The following is a 9,135-nucleotide window of genomic DNA, read 5'->3' as shown; positions in this document are numbered from 1 at the left end:
ACTTCAAAACAACATCCTCATTTTTCACACAATGATTTCAGTTTGAGTATAAGGATTACTTTTCCACACTCACTCTCAGAACAAATTCACAACTCATTGATACATATTGCCATAAGATTGCCTTTATTTTCACTGCTTCAAGTTCGCTATACAACTCTTAGGATCACGATAGGACTTTCATAGCTTGTAACATAGGATCAAGGTCAGGTAGGGTATATTTAGGTATGTTTTAGTGACTTTTTACCCTCCTTGACATGTCGGCTAAACATACCACTTGTTATCATTTTATTTCGCCCAATTTCTCATATTCTTTCACCTTGCTATTTTCCCTTCTTTTGTCATTTGTGTCAGTGACTCTCTTCTTTTCTTGCTTGTATTTACTATATATATATATATATATATATATATTTCACTTTTCTTTCAACTGGTGCTTGAGTCACTTTACTTTTGTTATTTCTTTCTCTTTGTTCTTTCAACTCCACTTTCCAGAGCATTCCTCATAATAGCCACCCTCAACTCATGGCTTTTCCATGAGTCAAAATACACCATAACAAAAATTAGGTCAGGGCCACGAAAAGGTTGTTTACAACATTATCTACCCTCAACTTATGCTTTTGGCATAAGCTGAGGTGCAGATGTGCAAGTAGGGTCCAGGGCCAACACATTATTCCCAGAAAAGAGTAGTTGGGGTGAAAAAGAAAGGTCTATTTTATGCTCAAATCATTTAGATCAAAGAGGTATTAATTTCATTATTTTTTAAAGGCTAATAATTGGCTAAATTGAACAAGGGCCTATGATCCTTTATTAATTGTCTATTACAACTTCTAGAAGGACTAACAAGGCAAGTTCTAGCTCAGTACAAATAGTAGACTATTAAAATTTTCCTCACACTCACTTGAAATCTCATGACTCTACCAGATTATCAGACACCTAGTTTGAGTCTTAGACTTAGGGTCATGCAGTGGTTTATCTCTATGTCATGCTTAGATACACACATTTATCAATAACTATGCCTAGCCATGCATCATTTTCATTACATCAGGATATCATCTTTGTTTTAGCCATAATGCTTCAGAGTTATACTATATACACTAGATGGTCACACCTGCAGACCTACATAAGGAAAATATCATGCACGGAAAAGGGTATGTAGTTGTGACCTTGAAAGCCCTCTCGTGCATGACCGCCTGTAGAAGCCAAGCGAAGTCCACCTCAAACCCGACTATCATTACCGCTATCAGAACTGCGCGATCCCATGTGACTATATTATCAGCAGACATGGAGAAAAGGCACTGGCGGACAATAAACCATAAGAACTTAGCCGTGAAGGTCATGTTAGCCTTCATGATGGCTCCCTTCGGCTTCGTTACCCAGTCGGCACTCTCCATCAATAGAAAAGTAAAAGGCCATCCACCTCTTGGTGGTCTCTCTTAGCGATGGCTCACACAAGAATTGGCCATATTTTACAATTTGCCACCGGTAGTCGAACTCGTCGGTGAGAGGGGTCCTGTTTGCATCAACATACTGGCCGTACAGATACCGGAGGATGGCGGGCAGGGAGATGTTGACCTGTATGCCGCGTTCTCGGACGTTCTCAAGTGGGGACTATTTGTCGGGCGAAGCCCGCCTATCTATCAAGGATCAGAGAGTATCCACGTAAGAGGCGTAAAACTCTCGGACAAACTCCTCACTATATCGGCCAAAAGAACGAGTTGTCAACTCTAGGCGGTGTCTGGTGAAGAGATTGTGGATCTCTTGCATGGTGGGGAGACTTCCCATAAGGACCCACCTTTCCTGTCTAAGGGTCCGTGTCATGACACCTTTCTTATTTAGAAACTTGGTGTATGAATATACTTGGTATTACCCGTCGACACAACACCGGTTGGGCTGGTCGGTAACCGTAGTGAGAGCACTAGTCGGTGAGGCTGTAGTTGAATCAGGACTGTAAGCCTCATACGGCGAGGTAGAATGTGCAGCTGTGGCGGGTGCAGGGACTTCTGCGTACCCGAAGGCTTCCTACGACCACGAAACTCCTAAGGAACTAGACGCTCCTTCTTCATGTGTTGCTTTCCCAGAAGGTGTCACGGTCAGTGTACGATCCACATCAGACTAGGAGGCAGTGACTACGCCGGACGCCACCTTTTTGGGCGTAGCTCTGGTTTCACGTGCAACTCGTGATGGAGTGGCAGTGCCTGGGGGCACGTACTCGGGATCATGCACATCATCAAAGCCTATAACCAGTTGGGCAGATGGGGCGACAGATTTTGAACACCCACGTGCATAAAGTCGATCTTGTTTCGGTGCCATTAGAGATAGTACCTATAAAGAATCAATATTAGTACTAGAAGGAGCAAACAAGACAAGCAAAAATGACACAAAATAAATATAAGAGTAAAGTTATACTGACATCTGTATAGTAACATTGAAAAACGATGGGCCAGGTGATGGATCGTCGTAAGTGTAAAGGACCGTCATTGGGTCCGTTATGTCTTACATCAACTATGTTTATGTGGAGACCCCTGAAGGAAAGTCTCTGACACTTATGACGGATAAGCAAGACGGACCGTCGTTACAATGACGGTCCGTCGTCGATGTCCGTCATGGGGCACTTAGAAAAAGTTAGAGACCCTTAGGAGAAGGGACTCTGACAACCATGACGGTTGTGCAGGACAGACCGTCATGTTAATGACGGCTGTTTTACATGTATGTCAGAGGACACTTGGAAAAACTTGGAGACCATTAGGACAAGGGTCTCTAACAACCATGACGGTTGTGCGGGATGAACCATCGTGGGTATGACGGTCCGTTGCATGTGTTTGTTAGAGGACACTTACAAAAAGTTGGAGACCCTTAGGACAAGGGTCTTTGAAAACCATGATGGTTGTGCAAGACGGACAATCGTGGGAATGATGGTCCGTCGCACGTTTCCGTCAGAGGACACTTAGAAAAAGTTGGAGACCCTTAGGTCAAGGGTCTCTGATAACCATGATGGTTGTGCAGGACGAACCGTCCTGGGTATGACGGTCCATCACATGTGCCTGTCAGAGGACACTTAGAAAAAGTTGGAGATCCTTATGACAAGGGTCTTTGACAACCATGACGGTTGTGCAGGACGGACCGTCGTGGGAACGACGGTACGTCGCATTTGTCCATTGGTGGACACTTAGAGAAAATAAATAGTGGGGTGTTGGAAACGACCGTATGAAGGTCCGTCGTGGGTACGACTGTCGGTCATTGGGGTCTTGTTCCATCATTCAGTGACAGAACTGAGGATTCCACAATCATACCCTGTGACTCAAATGGAATACTTAGTGTTAACCTACATGTTTCTAACCCAATACCTAGCAAAGTAGCAATGCTAAAGCACCTATTTCTCAAGTTTTAACAAGACAATTCGAGGATTCTCAACCTAGGTCAGAGAAAATTGGATCAAAGAATGCAGACCCACCAAAAAGAAATAGTCTAATACTAATTAAAAAACAAAAATTCAATTTAAATGGGTAGAGCTCAGAGACACATACCTGAGAAGAGTAAAATAACAAGCAAATGAGGGACTTGGTTATCAAGAGCAGAACCACATCAACAGACTCCGACCTGTAGAAAGGAGATTTTCGGAATTCGGGATTTGGGGAAGTGATCAGTTGAAAGAGAAGAGAGGTAGGAAGTTGGAAGTTTTAAAGGGAGGGAAATGGGAGAAAGAGGGAAGAAAATGAGTGAAAATAAGGGGTGGGGTTTTTAAATGTTGATAATTTTTAAAAATACCCCAGCCGAGTCGGGTCGGGTATGTTGGTTAATGACGAAACGAGTCCGTGACATTGCTCCATCGCAGATGCGACGGTCAGTTGTGTGTTCCGTCGCGTGTGCCCTAATTTTGAATGTTTATGAAAGACATTACTTGCACGACGGATTCATGCGATGGTCCGTCGCATGCGTGACGGTCTGTCGATGTATCCGTCGGTGACTGTTGCAGAGTGTTTTTCACAGAGTTTACTGGTGATGTGCCTGCAAATTTAAAACCCATTAGTAGAAAATACTATCATTACTAGAACGAAAACTATAAGTATCTGGTTGCCTCCCAACCAGTGTCTTATTTAACGTCACGTCTGAAGACACTTGATTACTCAGACTTCATCAAAATTGTTTTTCTAGATCAGTTCATTCGCTGATTCAGCATGCCCAAAATAGATTTTTATTCTTTGTCCATTCACCTTAAACCGCACACCCTCCTTGGTTTCTAACTCAACTGCTCCATGAGGGAATAGATGAGTAATCTAGTAAGGGCCAGTCCATTTGGACTTGAGCTTGCCCGGAAAAAAACGCAACCTAGAATTGTATAATAGCACAAAATCCCCTACCATAAATTCTCGCTTTTCAATTTTTAGGTCATCGTACATCTTCATCTTTTATTTGTAGAAGGGATGAGCATTCAGAAGCTTTCAGGCGATATTTATCGAGTTCATTCAACCCAGTTAACCGTTGTTCTTCAGCTTCTTTCCAATCCATTTTCAACTTCTTCATAGCCCACATGGCTTTGTGCTATAATTCAACTGTAAGAAGACAAGCTTTCCCATATACAAGTTGTTATCGGGACATTCCTATAGGAGTCTTATACGCTGTTTGGTAGGCCCAAAGAGCATCATCAAGCCTCGTTGACCAATCCATTCTACTAGCCTTCACTGGTTTTGAAAATATCTGTTTGATCTCCCAATTTTACACTTCAACTTGCCCACTAGTTTGAGTATGGTAAGGAGTTGCAACATTATGGCAAACTCATATTTCTCCAATAATCCCTTGAACAATTTCTTGCAAAAGTGAGATCCCCCATCAATAATAATTGCCCTTGGGGTACCAAATCGAGAGAATATATTCTTTTTCAATAAAACAGTGACACTCTTTCCTTCATTGTTTGCGAGGGAGATAGCTTCCACCCATTTATATACATAATCAACCACTACTAAAACATACTTCGTTCCATGAGAACTCACAAAAGGACCGATAAAGTCAATTCCAAAAACATCAAATAACTCAATCACAAGAATGGGATTTAGAGGACCTCTTGCTTTATTGAAATGCCACCATCTCTTTTGCATCTATCACATGCTCTAGCAAACTCATGAGCATATTGATGAAGAGTGGGCCAATAGTAACCACATTGTAATATCTTATGAGCGGTTCGGATACCACTATGATGTCAACCAACAGGTGAGGAATGGAATGCCTCTAAAACACTCAAAATCTCACATTCTGGCACACAACGCCGAATAAGCCTGTCGGCACAACTCCTATATAAGTATGCTTCATCCCAAAAGAGCTTCTTCACATCGTACATGAACTTTTTTCTTTGATTAAAGGAAAAGTCCTATGAAATAATATCACTATCCAGATAGTTCGCGAAATATGCGAACCATGGAATCAAGTCTTGTGAGGCAGCCAATACATGCTCATCGGGGAAAGTATCATCAATATCACTCTTATCCCGTAACTCTCTCATAGCTTCATCTTCTAGACGGGTCAAGTGATCGGCAACTTCGTTTTCGGTCCTTTTTCTATCCCTCACTTCAAAGTCGAATTCTTGTAGCACTAATACCCAACGAATCAACCTCTGTTTCGCATCCTTCTTTGCCATCAAATATCTCAATGCTGAAAGGTTAGTATGCGCTATAACTTTGGTACCTAGACAATAGCAGCGAAATTTTTCAAAAGCAAAGACTACTGCAAGGAGTTCTTGCTCAGTCATTGTGTAGTTCTTCTAGGCTTCATTTAGGGATTTACTAGCATTGTAAATGGGGTGAAATATTTTTTTCCTTCTTTGTCCCAATACTACGCCAAGAGAAGCCCCAAATGGAATGTTCCAATGAGGAGAAATAATGATAGGTGCCGACACCAATTTTTCTTTTAGCTCGCCGAATGCTTTTAGACAGGATTCATCAAAATAAAATTTACAATCTTTCTCAAGCAGTTTGCACAACGGATGTTTAATTTTTGAAAAATCTTTGATGAATCTCCGGTAAAAACCTGCATGCCCAAGAAAACTTCTCACACCTTTTATAGAGATAGGTGGGGGAAGTCTCTCTATTACCTCGACTTTAGCTCGATCAACCTCTATGCCCTTTTCTGAAATGCGATGACCCAAAACAATACCTTCTTTCACCATGAAGTGGCATTTTTCCCAATTTAGTACTAAATTGCAGTCTTCACATCTCTTAAGAACCTCATATAAATGGTTCAAACACCTCTCAAATGATTCACCAACCACAGAAAAATAATCAATAAAAACTTCAATAGTATCTTCAACCATGTCGGGAAATATCGATATCATACATCTCTAAAATGTGGCTGGTGCATTGCACAACCCAAACGACATTCTCTTGAACCCGAAGGTCCCATATGGACAAGTAAAGGTGGTTTTCTCTTGATCTTCTAGTGCAATAGAAATCTGATTATACCCATCAAGAAAACAGTACCACCCTTTTCCGGCAAGTCTATCCAACATCTGATCCATGAAGGGCATAGGAAAATGGTCTTTTTTTGGTTCATGCATTTAATTTACGGTAATCCATACACACCCTCAATCCAGTTACCGGTCTCATTAGAACAAGTTCATTTTTCTCATTGGGGACCACAGTCATTCCCCCTTTCTTAGGTACACACTGTACAGGGCATACCCAACTAGTATCGGCGATCGGATAGATTACTCCGGCATCCAACCATATAATGATTTCCTTCCTCACGACCTCTTGCATAGGTGGATTTAAGAGTCTATGATGCTCAATACTTGGCTTATGATAGGTCATGAATTGGATTTTATGAGAACAAGTACCAGGAGGGATCCCAATAATGTCCGCAATAGTCCACCCAATAGCTCTTTTAAATCTTTTTTGCACTTTCACCAAACTCTCAACTTGTTGATTATTCAGATCTGACGCAATGATTACCGACAAAGTGTCACGATTTCCTAAGAGTTCATAGCTGAGATGAGGTGGGAGAGTTTTTAGTTCTAACTTTGGATCCTCATCTATAGATGGTTTCGCGGGTGGAGACTCGTGATTCTTCATGTCTAACTCATATTTCTTTTGTTTAAACCGAACATCACCTCGATGAAGAGCCGCGACTAATGACTCATACTCTTCAATGCAATCATTATCAAAATTCATTATCACTTCCGCTAATGCTTCTACACCTAGACGTTTTTCTATTCTTGTCTCAGATGACTCACCAACTTTGTAGGATATAGCAGATACCGATTGGAGCTCACCACTCTACCTGATGGACCTACAAATGTTGAAGGTCACTTCTTCATTGTTCAACCAAAAATTCATCTTCCCCTTTTTCATATCAACTAAGGCTCTACCCATAGCAAGGAATGGCCTCCCAAGAATAATACGCACTTCAAAATCGACTTCACAATCAATAACAACAAAATCTGCCAAAAATATGAACGACTCCAATTTTACTAGCACATCGTGGAGTATCCCTATAGGCCTTTTTACTGTTCGATCGTCCATCAGTAGCCGCATCGCAGTGGGCTTTGGATCACCTAAACCCAACTTCTTGTAAATTGAGAGGGGCATGAGAATTATGCTTGCCCCCAGATCACATAATGCTTTTGCAAAATGTAATAACCCGATTGTACAAGGAATAGTGAACGCACCCGGATCTTCTTTCTTTTGTACCAAAGATCTTGTAGCAATAGCAATACAATGCTGCATTCTATCATCATCCTTAAAAGTGACCGATCTTTTCTTTGTAACCAGATCCTTCATAAACTTGGCGTAACCGTGCATTCTTTCTAAAGCTTCTACCAAAGGAACATTGATAGAAAGCTGCTTCAACATTGTTATAAAACGCCGACATTTACCATCCTCGATCTTTTTCACTAATCTTTGAGGAAATAGGGGTGGTGCTCTAGGCAAGGGAGTTACCGTTTTAGGCAATTCAGCATCTTTTCCAGTGTGATCTTCTACTTCACCACTAACCTCTATTACTTTATCATTATCTTTTGTCACCTTTTCCTCATTAGACGGCATAGGTGGGTCAATGGTTTGCTTACCACCATGAGTAGTGATTGCCATACAATGTCCATTATTTTTTGGATTTTGTACAGTGTTGCTAGGAAGAGTGCCCGGTTGTCGTGTGTTCACAATCGTAGATAATTGGGTCATTTGTAATTCAAGTTGCTTAATCGATATTGCATGTGTATCGACTTTATGCTCAATACCCGCTAAATCACTCATTTACTCTTTACAATGCTCATCACTAGCATTAAACCTCCTCATCATTTTGTGCAACGTTTCCTCAACTCGCGCCATACTACCTCCACCATACCTAAGAGTAACTTCATGATTTTGAGGAGGAACATAGGGTCCATTTCTATCATTTCTGTTACCATAGTTACCCGTGTTGAAGTTGCTGTTGCTGTTGTAATTTCCATCTCGGACATAATGACCCTCATAGGACAAGTCTTCATCCTAGGAACTTTTTTAACAGAGAAACATGAAAGACTTGATGAACGGAAGCTAGCTCCAAAGGAAATGCCAACTCATAGGCCACTTCAATAATACGCTGTAGGATCTCTTATGGCCCAACATACCTCGGACTCAACTTCCCATTCACGCCAAACCTCCTCACCCTCACAATAGGTGATATGTTCAAATAGACATGGTCACCAACATCAAACTCTAAGGGCCTTTTTCTTTTGTCTGCATAGGACTTCTGCCGACTGTAAGCAGTAGCCAACTAGTCCCTAATCACGATGACCTTCTCTAAGGCCTCGTGAATGATATCTCGACCTAAAATGAATTACTCTCCAACCTCGAACCACCCAACTAGAGACCTACACCTTCTACCATACAATGCCTCAAACGGTGACATCCCAATGCTGGAGTGATAGCTATTATTATAAGAGAACTCTATCATAGGTAGATAGTTGTGCCAACTACCTCTGAAGTCAATCACACACTCCGTCAACATATCCTCCAATGTATGAATGGTCCGCTCTGCCTACCCATCAGTCTGAGGATGAAAGGCAGTACTAAGCTTCACCTGTGTGCCTAAGCTCTTTTAGAAGGATCTCCAGAAATGTGAAGTTAAATGAGCTCCTCTATCTGAAATGATAGACAAAGGAATCTCATGCCA

The sequence above is a fragment of the Solanum pennellii genome, chromosome 5 (genome assembly GCF_001406875.1).
Source record: "Solanum pennellii chromosome 5, SPENNV200".
NCBI lineage: Eukaryota > Viridiplantae > Streptophyta > Magnoliopsida > Solanales > Solanaceae > Solanum > Solanum pennellii.
The sequence above is the reverse complement of the archived record's forward strand: the minus strand, read 5'-3'. Positions refer to the sequence as shown.